The sequence below is a fragment of the Watersipora subatra genome, chromosome 6, assembly GCF_963576615.1.
Source record: "Watersipora subatra chromosome 6, tzWatSuba1.1, whole genome shotgun sequence".
Taxonomy (NCBI): domain Eukaryota; kingdom Metazoa; phylum Bryozoa; class Gymnolaemata; order Cheilostomatida; family Watersiporidae; genus Watersipora; species Watersipora subatra.
Genome location: NC_088713.1, coordinates 23,092,077 through 23,109,180, shown reverse-complemented (window position 1 = coordinate 23,109,180; position 17,104 = coordinate 23,092,077). Strand labels below are relative to the sequence as shown.

The 17,104-nt window shown below is 34.7% G+C and overlaps 2 pseudogenes; one reads left to right on the top strand and one right to left on the bottom strand.

The window, feature by feature from the left end:
• Positions 1-17,104, top strand: part of LOC137398130 (ATP-binding cassette sub-family F member 1-like) — a 743,032-nt pseudogene that overhangs the window by 135,261 nt on the left and 590,667 nt on the right.
• Positions 9,745-17,104, bottom strand: part of LOC137398766 (ATP-binding cassette sub-family F member 1-like) — a 28,228-nt pseudogene continuing 20,868 nt past the window's right edge.

The window sequence follows — 17,104 nt, the reverse complement described above, 5'->3', positions numbered from 1 at the left end:
CCAGTGACAGCAAGTCTAGTAAAGTAGTTCCAGTTATAGAAAATTTAACTCTAAAGATAGCATCTCATGAGGTCTACTGTGGAATGGAACCGTAAATCCCCCAAGATCTATCTTATCAGTGGCAGTACTTTCAACCGTCTTCCTAACGGAGATAAAAACCCCAGGCAAACAGAGGAAAGACAACTTACAGCATCCTTTGAAGATTTCCCACTCGCCTTCATTTCTCTCAGTCTTTTCTCCTGCTTTTCATAATCCTTTATCTGTTCCTTCCGCTTCTGTTTGAACATCTTTTTGAATGACGCTACACAACCAAATACATCCTAATAATAATGCTAAATGACCAAATATGTCCTAATAATAATGCTAAACAACCACCCATATCCAAATAATAATGCTAAACAACCAAATATATCATAATAATGATGCTAAACAACGAAATATGTCCTAAAAATAATGCTAAAAAACCAAATATACACTAAAATAATGCTAAACAACCACATATATCCTAATAATAATGCTTAACAACCACATTTATCCTAATAATAATGCTACACAACAACATATATCCTAAAATTAGTGCTACACAACCGCACATGTCCTAATAATAATGCTAAACAACCACATATATCCTAATAATAACGCTTAACCAACAAGTACAGCATAATAATAATGCTAAACAACCAAATATATCCTAATAATAGTGCTAAACAACCACATATATCACAATAATAATACTACACAACCACATATATCCTAATAATAATGTTAAACAGCCACATATATCCTAATAAAAGTGCTACACAACCACATATGTATCCTAATAATAATGCTACACAACCACATATATATCCTAATAATAATGCTACACAACCACATTAATCCTAATAATAATGCTAAACAACCAAAAATAACCTAATAATAATGCTAAACAAACAAATATATCCTGAAAAATAGTGCTAAACAACCAAATATATCCTAATAATAATACTACACAACCACATATATCATAATAATGTTAAACAGCCACATATATCCTATTAATAAGTGCTACACAACCAAATATATCCTAATAATAATGCTAAACAACCACATTTAACCCAATAATAATGCTACACAACCACATATATCCTAATAATAATGCTACAAAACCACATTAATCCTAATAATAATGCTAAACAACCAAAAATAACCTAATAATAATGCTAAACAAACAAATATATGCTGAAAAATAGTGCTAAACAACCAAATATATCCTAATAATAATACTACACAACCACATATATCCTAATAATAATGTTAAACAGCCACATATATCCTATTAATAAGTGCTACACAACCAAATATATCCTAATAATAATGCTAAACAACCACATTTAACCCAATAATAATGCTACACAACCACATATATCCTAATAATAGTGCTACACAACCGCACATGTCCTAATAATGCTAAACAACCACATATATCCTAATAATAAAGCTTAACCAACAAATACATCATAATAATAATGCTAAACAACCAAATATATCCTAATAATAATGCTACACAACCACATATATCATGAAGCAATCCAAATACATCCAGACATACACATACATCCATGAAGCGAACTACACCAATCACGCAGCATAAATTAAGCAAATTCTACCAACCATAAGAACTGTTTAACAAAAATTACCCCTGAGAAACATGAATATAGCTCAAGTTCCTAATATAATGCAGGTACCCACCATAGTTTCCCTTGTAGAAAAACAGCTTTTGCATGTCAAGGTAAATAATGTCAGTGCACACGTTGTCAAGGAAAGACTGGTCGTGGGAAACGATCAGGAGGATCTTTTTCCAATTCTGCAGGTAATTGTCTAGCCATATGACAGCATTCAGATCGAGGTGATTGGTCGGTTCATCGAGCAGCAAGAGGGTTGGCTCAAGGAACAAGGCTCTGAGAAAAGTGTACATTTTGTTCTATACAACATTTTGATGCAGATTTCAAAGTAGAGTCAAACATGAATAACTCGAACTTTGCGGAACCGAGCAAAAGCGTTCGAATTATCAGAGCGTTCAAGTTATCAGAGCAGTGTCACAAGTCCATGTATTTACTTATTTATTAGTAAATACATGTACATATACAAACTATAATATGAATCAAAATCACAATATGGCTTGTTTCAAATTAAATGCTTCTAGTGTAAAGTTTAAAACGTTTTTATCAAAAAGTATAGAGATTTTTTCAATCACTTGAGATTGGTTTGTTGTTTGAGGTGATGTTATTGCCAGGACGTTTTTTAGATTGACATTGGCAAAACTTGATCGTTGTTGAAATGCTCAAAAGAAAAGACATCTTTTTTCTTTTGAGCGTTTTACCCACGATCAATTTTGCCGATTTTTTTTGAAGTTTATGCAAGGATTACCTCACTTTACCTGGGATTCGTTAAGAGCAACACTCCGAGGCAGTTCAATTAGAAGTTTTACGAGGTTTTATGGTACATTGTATATCACTCACACTTTTTGAATGGATACTTATTGAATGTACACACGTATTCTGTGTTTAGGTCAAACGGTGAATAGTTTTTTTAGCTAAGATAACGTATACGTTTAATTACAACAATTTTTAAGATTTTTTAAACATTCAACATTCCGACGTTCATTCAACACGGAATTAATGTCGGAAAACTATTCATCGCTTGACCTAAACACAGAATACATGTACGTTCAATAAGTATCCATTCAAAAAGCGTGAGTAATAGAGTGATATACAATGTACCGTAAAACCTCGTAAAACTCCTAATTGAACTGCCTCGGAGTGTTGCTCTTAACGAATACTACTTTCCTTACTTCCGAAGGGCGATCGCTAGGCGGATGTTTGGTATAAATCAAAATTCACCAAACCTTTAGAAAAGTCGTTGACAAAAATATTTTGCCGATGGTAGTAATAAAGATGCTTATGAATTACGAAAAGTTGAGGTTTACCTCTATGGCTTGGAATAAAGTGATTTTCTAAAGCGATAACAACCGTTTCGGTAGTTGTTGGGCAAAAACCAGTTCGAGTTAACAGTGTTGAGTTCGAGTTATCTATAGCAATTTATCATTACGTGGGAACGGACCAAAGAAACCGTTCAAGTTAACCATGTGTTCGAGCTATCCGTGGGCGAGTTATCCATGTTTGACTGTATTTTATTATGAATCCTGCATGTAACAATTGTTGGTGATGCAATCTATGGCAATTTTTGTCTTTTTCTACAAACAAATCAGTCTTAGTTGCTTAATGACTGTGTATTACATAATTATGTGTGTTTTTCCAAACCATCATCAAATATTGGGATACTTTAGTGAGTTCTGCATTTTATCATGGTGGCAGTTCCGCAAGAAGCAATCAAAGAAGTTCGGAAATTACGCTAAAATGCTGTAATGATTGATATTCTTCGATCAGCTGATTTAACAATCTTCCACCTAATATCCATTCTCTTAGCAGAAAAAGGCATTTTAAACGCAAGTTGTCAAACTATTTATTCGATTTTAGCGGCTAACTGTTGCCCTTTTTTTCTTTTATTATTGTTGTATAGCACAATTTGAAAAACATTTCTATTTGAAATGAAATGATTGCCAATAAATTAGCACATATATATAAATATTACTGTACTGGCCATAATTTCAATAAATAGTAAAAAACTATTTATATATAACATGACTATGTAACATTTGCAAAATAATTTTTCTAGTAAAAAGCTATTTGTAAAAGCCGTGTCCATCTATTTGTCCAAAACTACACGTCGAGGTTAGAAAAAAGATTGCTTTAAAGAGGATTCGAACTCACAGCTCATAAGTTCATGGATTGTCACTCCTCCACCTGTGCCAATTGATTGCTTTCCACACTATGGAATAATCGTGCAATTAGTTATTACACCTTACAATTTCTCACATCCTCCCGACATTGCCATGGTATTAGATATTATAAAAGTATAAATAAACAAATAGTCATCTTACAATATAATAACGAGGTGATAACCTTCCCAAGCATGCACCACAATAGGCCAATATTCTGACTTCTATAGTCCTAGAGGACAGACCTGGCAAGAGAAACTCTCATCGTCCAGCCACCAGAGAAGTGTTTGGTTGGTCTCTCCTGCATCTCCTTGGTGAAACCGAGACCGGCTGAGATACGCCTGGCCTTGGGTTCCGCTGAATCTACTCCGATAGCTTTCATTTCCTCTTATACCTAACAAAAGGCCATCAGATGTAGTTGTGGTCTCTACTTTAATTCACAACATTTTAACAGAATCATATACCACCTTGTAGTACACAAAAAGAGAAATAGTTTGTCAACCTCAATTTTTTTTAATGGACTCGAGATAAAACCGAAAGATAGAACATTTATTTACATATATATTTATAGATATATACTTATAAATATATTTATATCTTTAAATATAAATATATAAAAAAAATTGTTTCCTCACCCCGGTTAACCCGTATGGGTGATAAATTCTGCTCTAATTCAGGTCTCCTACCAGAGAACTGAGAGTTTGAGTACTCGCCTCAAGATCTTAGCTGTTCCCAATAGCGCACTTTTCTGCAACTCACCTGAGTTGATTGTTGTTGGTATTTGGGCAAGCCACATTTTATGTGCCAGTGTTATTGCGCCCAGTGCCCCGATGACTACTGGGATTACAGTTGTTCTTACATTCCAGCATTTTTCAATCTCTTCTCCAAGAGGGAGATATTTCTCTACCTTTTCTTTTTCTTTGCTGGCTATATTGTAGTCATTGGGTACTGCTATATCTATTATAGTAGCCCTCTTGTTCTCCTTGTCTACCACCACGGACATGCTTGTCAGTTCGGATGTAGAAGTCTTAAAGTGTAGAAGTATAAATACATATAAATTTATACATAAATATGTTTAAATATATATTTATATACAAAGAAATATTTAAATACAGATATATCTTTATATATAAATATATTTAAAAATATATATATTTATATATATATTTATATATAAACAAGCTGTGCCACCCGGCGTTGCCCGTGTAATAGAAAAGTCTTTGGACAGAAAATTGATTTGTATTTAATATATAACAACATTTGCCATTATAACTTTCAAAGTACATATCATGAGAGAAGTGTGTCATGTAGTTGAAATAAATTAAGAGAGAAATAAAAACAACTGTAAAGGTTTTAAAACTTTGTCAAACAACTGTACCTTTCAAGCTAGTAGCCTGGCATATTGCCAATGGAAACTCCGCTAAGCTAGTTAATAAGGTTAGGCTTCCAATGACAGTAAGAATTCCATGAATTTCCATGAAAGTCCATGAATTTGAGGCTTTATTGTTGTCAAGCTCAGCTGTTCTAATAATAGCCATAGCCGGATTTCCAACAGACATACGGACTTTGAGAAATATATATATATATAGATTATAGTAGTTTTTATCAAAAATTATCAGTGTTGTTCTATCATTTGCGACTTTTTTGACGTTTGAAGAAATTTGACTACCACAATGTTTCAAGATTAAAATCAAGTAAACTTGATCATGGTTAAAATGATAAGGAGAAAAATATGTGCCGAAATAACGGCACTATTCGCTCAGCTGACCGGCCTCTCTCTTTATTAATATCAGCTATTATGTTAAAGTTGGCACTATTCTGTTAGTCTCTTAAACCTGGTTTCCATATGACAGCGCAAGGCGCGCAACAAAGCGCACGACGTCGTGCGTAGGCCAGTTGTGATATGGAACTGTCAACACACGACGGTCGCGCGACGTGCGTACGCTGATCGCAAGTATCCAACAGAATGGATCCTTGCGATGGGTGCGTGCGATTATGTATCCCACAATACACCGCTCGACCTTGTCAACCTATCCCACAATTCAAGCGAAGGGCTTTGTTCCGAAGAAATCGGTTTCCCGTACGAAAGCGTAAGCCTGATTTTTATTTGACCACGTCATTTCGCAGCGAAGGTCTGTTTTTCCGAAGAAATATGTCTCTCCTACAAAAAAGTAAGGAAAATATCCACCCTGTCCAATGCAAGCATGGATCTTAGAACTGCCTCGCGGCCCAAGAAATGCATTGCGCACGATCAATGGGCCACGCGCGATCATAGCGCTGTCATATGGAAACCAGGCTTTAGCAACCATAGATGCCATAATCACACTTTCTTCAAACTGAGTGTTTTAATTGTGATCAGGTTATGAAGAATTTAATCTTGAAATATCCTGAGTCAGATCACCTCAAACATCATAAACCATCACAAATGATAGAAGATACTGATATTCTCTGATAAGGACTATTAGAATTTAGTGTAAGTTTATCTTTAACCGTAATGAAACACGCCCAAGTTTTAAAGAGCAAGCAACTCCACATTTAACAGGAGATCAAATACACACTGTCGGGAGGTAGGATTCAAAGATGAGATCAGATAAGCAGCAAAATGCCATAAAGCTAATAAAGTTAACGATGGTACATGGTTACAGTAGTTTAGTTATCTTCTGTGAAAACTAGCGCTGTCAATCTATGCAGTCAGATCTATCAGTAAGCAAAGATGTATCTATACATATTTTATGCCTATGATTTTACACACAGATATTGGAATGCCTCCAAAAGTGACTATATCATTCATTTTACCAATTTCAGGGACAGTTGAGGGATACTCCTCACCTCCTTAAGACGGGTGCCCGCATCAGCCTGCCCATTTTCAAAGTCAGCAGACAACTTCTTCTCTAGCTCTAGCAGCGAGTATAGCGGGTGTATCGTCTGCTTTTACCTCTACGAACAAAATAGGTACAGTGTGAAACAAAAATGTTGTGATGCGCAACCATCAAATAAATTAAGAAACAAAATAAAACAACTATAAACGTGTTTAAATGTAAATGTGAAATAACTGGATTTAGGAAACATGTTTAGCAGCATACCAAAATATACTACAGACAGCAGCTAAGTTACATGCTAATCCTATACTCTGGTTACACAACCAACTTACTGAAAGTTATCATTTCTTCCACAACCACTAAAGGAAATCTCAAAACATTCCATCTCTGCTCCATCAACTAAGAAAGATGCCTTTGCATAAGACTGTCACTAGTGGCAGTTGACTACCAATGATTCTGTTGCTGTAGGAAGGCATGCTCTCTCACAATGACTCTCTCACTCTCACAGCGGTCCTAATAATGCACGGGATAAAATCGCCTAGTATGTTTCCGCCTTAAATATACCTGATATGATTGCTCTGTTATGAAACAAGCAAACACTCCTAAACAAACAGGAAAAACTGGATTCAGCATTCTTACCCAAGCTTTTAGAAACATGAAATTTTAAATTTATTTTTAGTGAATTAGTTTTTTAGTTTGTGAGTGACTGAATGTCATCACAGTATAGAGAGCTGCCTTGTCCTAGTAGGTCTAGTTATCTAGAACTCCTGACCTACAACAACAGGTTATGATTCAATTCCCAGAAAGGTCATGGGTGGTGTCAGAATGACACCCAACCCTAATCTGCTCTCTGTAACCGGGCATGTCTCCAATAATTCCTCTGCCACCGAACTAAGACATGTCCAGCCAAGATCACAGAGCCGTAGTTTGTGCCTTTTGAGCCGTAGTTTTGCCTTTTAAATCCAAATACAAAAACTTTATAAAAAGTGACACAATTATGACCTTGCGATAAAGACCAGTTTATTCTTTACTGCTTCCAATTTGCTGTTCTGAAGGAAAACAATTAACATAATCTCACCTTGTTCACAGAGCAAGATATCAATGTTAGGTGGAATATTCGGTTTATGCTGGGTCATGTGGTTGAGTAGAGTTGTCTTCCCATGCCCAGTGGGCTAAACGAGACCATACCTCCTTTGGTTGGCTATGGTGAGAGATGCATTCACAAACAAGTTTTTTCCACGTGATCTTATTGAAAAGTTCTCTACCTGCAACATTACATGTTTGTCATAGAATTACATGAGGAACACGCAGCCACCACTTTCACTTAACACATCTGAAAGCCATCGCCAATCCAATATATCATTGGCGAATCATTTAGCAGACATTAACAACGGTCTAAAAGGCTTTTACGATCACTCGCCAGCTATTGACCACCACTTGGCAGTTAATGTCAATCACTGTCGCCAGGCAATAATCGACAACAATTTGAAATCCTCAACAAAATCGTCACATCTTCGCTGCATCACTGCAGCACTGTTGTCACTGCATCTCAAGAACTTGTCAACTTTCAACAAAACACAAAAAATTCTGATTTGCCTTTTCTTAATTATAATTGTGTTGAAAGAACAGAGTGAACAATTATTCATGTTATAAAAGTAATAAAACCCAATAGTTTACCAAAATATAATTAATATATATTAATTATATTATAATTAATTATATTAATCGATATAAAGAAACTTGTTTGGTTTGTGCGCTGATAAATTTATAATAATTGTGTCACAGTTGCCTAATAAAGCACTAGTGATAAAAGACTTAGCAAAACTGAACTCTGATTGGCTACTGCTGTGTCGCCACCTTTCTTTGCCCGCCAATTTTTTCGTTTTTCATACCAATTATCGTAAAAACTTTCATTTTTATCTCGAACCATACATGCTACTCCACTGGCAGTGGAGTGTGCCGTGAAGGATCATCAGGTGTAATAAATATGCACACAATTATTCTAACTTGTTGCAAGTTGATGGAGCAGTGCAGTTAGTAGTGTGCCTGCCTGCAGAGTCAAATATTCGAGTTAAATTTCAGTTGTGTCGCTTTTTACCCTAAAGCCTGGTTCCCATATCGAAAGTGAGACCCCGGCAGTAATTTTGTGCAGCGAGACACTCACGGTGCTAGGCTCAGCGGATTCTGCTCACATAAAGCTGCATCACAAATAATTGCATAAAAATGTTCGTTCGCCAAGCCATTTCGAAAATGCTGACCTTAACCTTTACAGTGCATTTCGTGAAGGTTTTGCCTGCGACTCTTAGCGAAAGTTGAACAGCGTGCAGGTTCACATTTCACATTAATAATAAAGACTTGGCAACTAAATATTTAGACACTACTCCTACCCAGAGGCAACCAATTTACCTTCATACCGCTGCGTATTTATGCATGCTCAACAACCATGCTAACATTTGGTCAATTTTGTGGATAAATATAAACTTATTTTTTAATGAATTTAGTAATGCACAAATACTGCCAAGTTACACCAAAACCAGGCTAAGGAGGCAAATATCAGTTGATATTTAATAAGAGACTACAACTATGGTGGTCTCGTGAGCTGTGAGAGATTGTCATGTGTAATAACTATGTGCACAAGTATTCTTAAATGCTGAGAGGGGGTTGATTGATGCGAGTGGCAGCGTGCTCGGCTGTTAATCCGAATGTCTCAATGTGAATCTTGTGCAATGGAATTTTTTTAACATCTAACCATGCCTTCGGATACGGGTCTCATTATAGCAAAGATTCATGAGTAGAACATCCTTAAATTTCCATTTATGCACATAATCACATAATTCATCAAATAAATATTTAACAAACTATGAATTATTAACAAATAACATGTTTACTATAAGAGGTTCGAGAATGACGATCACCACTGTGGTTAAATGTGACTGAGGAGCAATGGAGTCTAACCTTAATGTCAAGGGCATTGTCAAGGAGATTACATGACTTGCTCGACTTATCGGCCTGTGAGAGGGTAAAGCAGTCCTCAGCCTTCAGAGCATCCAACTGCTCCTCAAATAGCTTCCGTTTCTTCATTTTCTTTAGCTCTTTTCAGATGAGCTAAGCTGTTGGCTCCGCCTCCTCCTCCTTCTTCTGTAACAGAAGGAATCAAAGCTACCATATAGCAGCCTGAAAAGTGCCAAGTAAGCCCATCTTTATAGATAAGTCAAACCTCTACGAACTTTCAAACATACGACGGAGAATTTCAGCAAACACTTATAACAAAACTCAAATTTCTAACTTTGAAGGTTTAAAATCTCTAGAAAAAATGGTTTTTGAAAATTAAAAATCAAAGACAAAAACGAATAAAGAGCAAGTTAAGTTAGTTTAAACATTCCCTAATAAAAGTGAGACTATAGGGGTGCCATTTTAGCTTGCTGCTGTCCAATTCATCGACAGCGAGCTACTAGTCGATTGCAAGACATGATCTAGTCAATCACAGAGCCGTTCGTTCGTTCTATATCCGTTGAACCCATCAACATTAAATCCTGTAATTACTTCCTTTTAAAATCTTTGAGGTCATCTGACGTGATAAAACTGACGCATGTGTGATTGGCTGAAATAGGCAAGCATGACAACCTCAGTCCAATTTTATTAATTTTCAACGCAAGCTATTTGCGACTAAGATTGACTTTTGAGTGATGAAGACGACAAAGCTTCTCCCAGTTGGCTACTTATAAATATTGACAAATATAATCTCAGTAGCAACATAAAGATGAACGCCATGAGGATAAAGTGATAAACTGATCATGACAGCTGCATTCTAGTTTATACCGAAGAACAACAAAACAAAAAGTGTATATTTTTAATACATATTAAAAACGTTTCTATTATATGTATGACACAATTTCCACGATCTCGATCAGTTGAATTTTATACAATGTATTTGTTTAAATGATTCCATTGCTTCATGTCATGTAAGAAAGTATGCATGTTTGGGAAAGCAACCCCTCAAAGATCAGATATGACGTCTGCTTAGCCTACTGCTAGCAGAGGCTATGAGTGTTTATAAAAGTATTATTGTACAAACAATGTCTCTGAGATCTTGGCTGTACATGTCTGAGTCTAGTGTCAAGGGAACCTCAATGACTGGAGACATGCCTATGGTAGAGAGTAATTTAATGTTTGATGACATTCCTGTCACTGTCAGTGGCCTTTTTAGGAGTTGAACCCTAACCTGTGTTTGGAGGCCAGGAGTTTTAAACCATCAGGCTGCCTCTGAAACAATACTATAGCAAAAATGGTTTGAACAGATTTAATTTACAAAATCAGTATTTAAAATGTTTCGTAAGCAGTTTCTTTTTATGCTAGGTGTTTCTGTTTATCTGTTACAGTGGAAAGCATCTTTCCACATAAGCTTAGTTATTTTGTAAAACTCTATTGTCACCTAAAGCCTGGTTCCCATATCCGCATATCGGTTGCAATACTCCGGCTGTAACTTGCGCAACAAAACGTTTGCAAAGTTAGGCTCGACGGCATCTGTTCACATATAAGCTGCATCGCTAAACATAACTGTGTAATCAAAAAATGTTCACTCGCCATGCCATTTCTATAACGGTGACCTTCACCCGTACATGCATTTCGGGAAGGTTTTGCCTGCGGCCTTTGGCGAAATTTGAACAGCGCTAAACTATTTCAATGCCGCCGGCAACTACCGTGAAACCAATTGAAACCAATTGAACCCCAAACTGTTGTTTGAGAGACACTGATCTGGGTATCTTGTGTTTACATCTTGCGTATCCCTCACAACTTTAAGAACACTCCGGAAGTTTCAGCCTTGATTGAAAATCACAAAGATATGTAAAAGTCGAGCCAGTTAGGGTCCCTGTATATGCGCATGTGTGATGATATCTTAAAAATATTTTATTGTTTTTAAAGTACAACAGTACAATGTATGCCTTATGAAAAAGGCGTAGAGTGTATGCTGCAACTTTGGATTCATGCATAAGCCACTGATAGAGTAATTAAAATGCATGTCGCACATCATTAAAATATGGCAGTTGGAGGACAACTCCAAATTTATGGATGTGCTACCCCATTCCGCAATAAAGAGTAGTTGAAACTGTCAATCCTGTATGATAAGCATAGCAACCTGAATGTAGCCTTATAGAATCGCCAGGACAGATCAGCAGCCCGACTCCGCTGCCAGTGACAGCAAGTCTATAAAAGTAGTTCCAGTTATAGCAAATTTAACAGTCTAAAGAGAGCATCTCACGAGGTCTACTGTGGAATGGAACCGAATTCCCTAAGATCTGTTTCATCAGTGGCAGCACTTTCAACCCTCTTCCTAACGAAGATAAAATCCTCTGGCAAACAGAGGAAAGACAACTTACAGCATCCTTTGAAGATTTCCCACTCGCCTTCAATTCTCTCAGTCTTTTCTCCTGCTTTTCATAATCCTTTATCTGCTCCTTCCTCTTCTGTTTGAACATCTTCTTGAATGACGCTTCACAACCACACATATCCTAATAATAATGCTACGCAACCAAATATATCCTAATAATAATGCTACACAACCACATATATCCTAATAATAATGCAGAGCAACCGAATATATCCTAATAATAATGCTAAACAACTAAATACATCCTAATAATAAAGCGAAACAACCACGTAAATCCTAATAATAATGCTAAACAACCAAATGTATCCTAATACTAATGCTAAACAACCAAATATATCCTAATAATAAAGCTAAACAACTAAACATCCAAATAATTATGCTACACAGCCAAATATATCCTAATAATAATGCTAAACAACCAAATACATCATAATAATAATGCTAAACAACCAAATATATCCTAATAATAATAATGCTAAACAACCAAATACATCCTAATAATAATGCTAAACAACCAAATATATCCTAATAGTAATGCTAAACAACCACATACATCCTAATAATAATGCTAAACAACCACATATATTCTAATAATAATAATAATGTTAAACAACCAAATATATCCTAATAATAATGCTAAACAACCAAATATATCCTAATAATAATGCTAAACAACCAAATGTATCCTAATACTAATGCTAAACAACCAAATATATCCAAATAATAATGCTAAACAACCAAATATATCCTAATAACAATGCTAAACAACCAAATGCATCATAATAATAATGCTAAACAACCAAACATCTCCTAATAGTAATGCTAAACAACCACATATATCCTAATAATAATGCTAAACAACCAAATATATCCTAATAACAATGCTAAACAACCAAATATATCCTAATAATAATGCTAAACAACTAAATACATCCTAATAACAAAGCGGAACAACCACATATATCCTAATAATAATGCTAAACAACCAAACATATCGTAATAGTAATGCTAAACAACCAAATATATCCTAATAGTAATGCTAAACAACCACATTACATCCTAATAATAATGCTAAACAACCAAATGTATCCTAATACTAATGTTAAACAACCAAATATATCCTAATAACAATGCTAAACAACCGAATATATCCTAATAACAATGCTAAACAACCAAATATATCCTAATAATAATGCTAAACAACTAAATACATCCTAATAACAAAGCGAAACAACCACATATATCCTAATAATAATGCTAAACAACCAAATATATCCAAATAATAATGCTAAACAACCAAATATATCCTAATAATAATGCTAAACAACCAAATACATCATAATAATAATGCTAAACAATCGCATATATCCTAATAATAATGCTACACAACCAAATATATCCTAATAATAATGCTACACAACCAAATATATACTAATAATAATGCTAAACAACCAAACATATCGTAATAAGAATGCTAAACAACCAAATGTATCCTAATAATAATGCTACACAACCAAATATATCCTAATAATAATGCTAAACAACCAAATATATCCTAATAATAATGCTAAACAACCACATATATCCTAATAATAATGCTAAACAACCAAATATATCCTAATAATAATGCTAAACAACCAAATATATCGTAATGAGAATGCTAAACAACCAAATGTATCCTAATAATAATGCTACACAACCAAATATATCCTAATAATAATGCTAAACAACCAAATATATCCTAATAATAATGCTAAACAACCACATATATCCTAATAATAATGCTAAACAACCAAATATATCCTAATAATAATGCTAAACAACCAAATATATCCTAATAATAATGCTAAACAACCAAATATATCCTAATAATAATGCTAAACAACCAAATATATCGTAATGAGAATGCTAAACAACCAAATGTATCCTAATAATAATGCTACACAACCAAATATATCCTAATAATAATGCTACACGACCAAACATATACTAATAATGATGCTAAACAACCACATATATCGTGAAGCGATCGCAATACATCCATACACATACATCGATGAAGAGAACTACACCAATCACGCGGCATCAATGAAACGCACTCCCCGAATCACGCGGCATTAATTAAGTAAATTCCACCAACCATAACAACTGTTCAACTAAAATTACCCCTGAGAAACCTAAATATAACCTAGGTTCCTAATATAATGCACGTACTCACCATAGTTGCCCTTGTAGAAAAAGAGCTTTTGAATGTCAAGGTGAATAATGTCAGTGCAGACATTGTCGAGGAAAGACTGGTCGTAGGAGACAATCAGAAAGGTCTTTTTCCAATTCTGAAGGTAATTGTCTAGCCATATGACAGCATTCAGATGGAGGTGATTGGTCGGTTCATCGAGCAGCAAGAAGGTCGGCTGAAGGAACAAGGCTCTGAAAAATGTGTAAATTTTATTCTATACAACATTTTAATGCGGATTTCAAAGTGTTTTATTTTGAATCTTGCATGTAACACTTGTTGGTGATGCAATCTATGGCAAGTATATTGTCTCTTATAAAAACAAATCAGTTTTAGTAGCTTAATGACTGTGTATTACATAATTATGTGTGCTTTTCAAAACCATCATCAAATATTGGGTATCTTTGTGAGTTCTACATTTTATCATGGTGGCAGTTCCGCAAGAAGCAATCAAAGAAGTTCGGAAACTACGCTGAATTGCTGTCATGTTTGTCATTGTATGATCAGCTGCTTGAACAATCTTCCACCTGATATCCGTTCTCTTAGCAGAAAACAAGTAAAAAAGATCGCTTTAAAGAGGATTCGAACTCACACCTTTTAAGTTCATAGATTGTCACTCCTCCACCTGTGCCAATTGATTGCTTTCCACACTATGGAATAATTGTGCAATTAGTTATTACACCTTTCAATTTCTCACAGCCTCCTGTATTGCCAAGGTATTAGTAATTATAAAAGTATAAATGAACAAATAAATAGTCATCTTACGATATAATAACGAGGTGATAACCCTCCTATGCATGCACCACAATAGACCGATATTCTGACTTCTATAGTCCTAGAGGACAGACCTTGCAAGAAAAACTCTCATCCTCCCGAAGTGTTTGGTCGGTCTCTCCTGCATCTCCTTGGTGAAACCGAGACCGGCTAAGATACGCCTAGCCTTAGGTTCCGCTGAATGTACTCTGATAGCTTTCATTTCCTCAGATACCTAACAAATACAATCAGATGTAGTTGCGGTCTCTACTTTAATTCACAACATTCTAACACAATCATATACCACCTTATAGTACACACAAGGAGAAATAGTTTGTCAACCTCAATTTTTAATGGACTCGAGATAAAACCGGAAGATAGAACATTTATTTACATATATATTTATAAATATATACTTATAAATATAATTATATATTTAAATATAAAGTTAAATATATAAATACATATATATTTATACACAAATATGTTTATATATATTTATATACAAACAAATATTTAAATACAAATATATCTTTATATATAAATATAATTGTACATTTAAAAAAAACTTAAATATATCTTTACATATATATATATATATAGATATAAATTGTGGTACTAGTTTTCATCAAAAATTATCAGTGTTGTTCTATTAACTGCGATTTTTTTTGACATTTGAAGAAATTTGACTACCACAATGCTTCAAGGTTAAACTCAAGTAAAGATCGTGGTTAAAATGTCAAGGAGAAAAATACATGCTGAAATGACATCACTAGTCGCTCAGTTGACCGTCTTTCTCTTTATTAATATCAGCTATTGTGTTAAAGTTGGCTCTATTCTGTCTCTTAGCAACTATAGATGCCATTATCACACTTGCTTCAATCTGAGTGTTTTAATTGTGATCAATTTATGAAGATTTTAATCTTGAAATATTCTGGGAGTCGGATCACCTCAAACATCATAAACAATCACAAATGATAGAAGATACTGATATTCTCTGATAAGAACTACTATAATTTAGTGTAAGTTTATCTTTAACCATAATGAAACAAGCCCAAGTTTTAAAGAGTAAACAACTCCACATTGAACAGGAGATCAAATACACACTGTCGGGAGGTAGGAGATTCCCTGATGAGCTCAGATAAGCAACAAAACGTGATAAAGCCAATCAAGTTAACGATGATACTTGGTCACGGTAGTTTAGTTACCTTCTATGAAAACAAGAGCTATCAATCTATGCAATCAGGTCTATTAGTAAGCAAAGATGTAGCTATACATATTTTATGCCTATAATTTCACACATAGATATTAAAATGCCTCCAAAAGTGCCTATATCATTCATTCTCCCAGCCTCAGGAACAGTTGAGGGATATTCTCACCTCCTTATGACGAGTGCCCGTGTCAGCCTTCCTATTTTCCAAGTCAGCAGACAACTTCTTCTCTAGCTCTAGCTACTCCAGACACTTCTTGTCAGCATTTAGGACAGCGAGTATAGCGGGTGTATCGTCTGCCTTTACCTCTATGAACAGTATAGGTACAGTGTGAGACAAAATTGCTGTGACACGCAACCATCAAATAAATTAAGAAACAAAATAAAACAACTGGAGAAGTGTTAAAATGTAAATGTGAAATAATTAGTAAGTAATAGCTTAATTAAGTCTGTTTTGCTGGGATTACAATAAAAATGATTTGGTAATGATACAATTAATACAAACTGAAAAAAAAATCCTGAATATGTTGAATTAATAATAATAATTCGTGCATATAAGTGTGTGTATAAACAATGTTAGTGTTCCAGCAGAATCTATCCATCAAAACTTTGAATATGCCAATACTGGTACTTCTCGATGCTGGTAAAATGTAAAAATGAGATATCGGACTGTCTTTGTCTGACCAAACGGAGAGAGAATGTATAGGCTATTCCTACTCGAGATAATACATTTGCTGATTTAGTAATTGAACCTTACAAGAAGCGGAAATAGAAGTTCACGAAAACGCATCGTGTTTCATAGAGATGAAAGTGTTTCAATTAAGACGATATTCAGCGTGTGAAATCGGAAAAAGGGGGTATAAAGTATATAGTAAAAGAT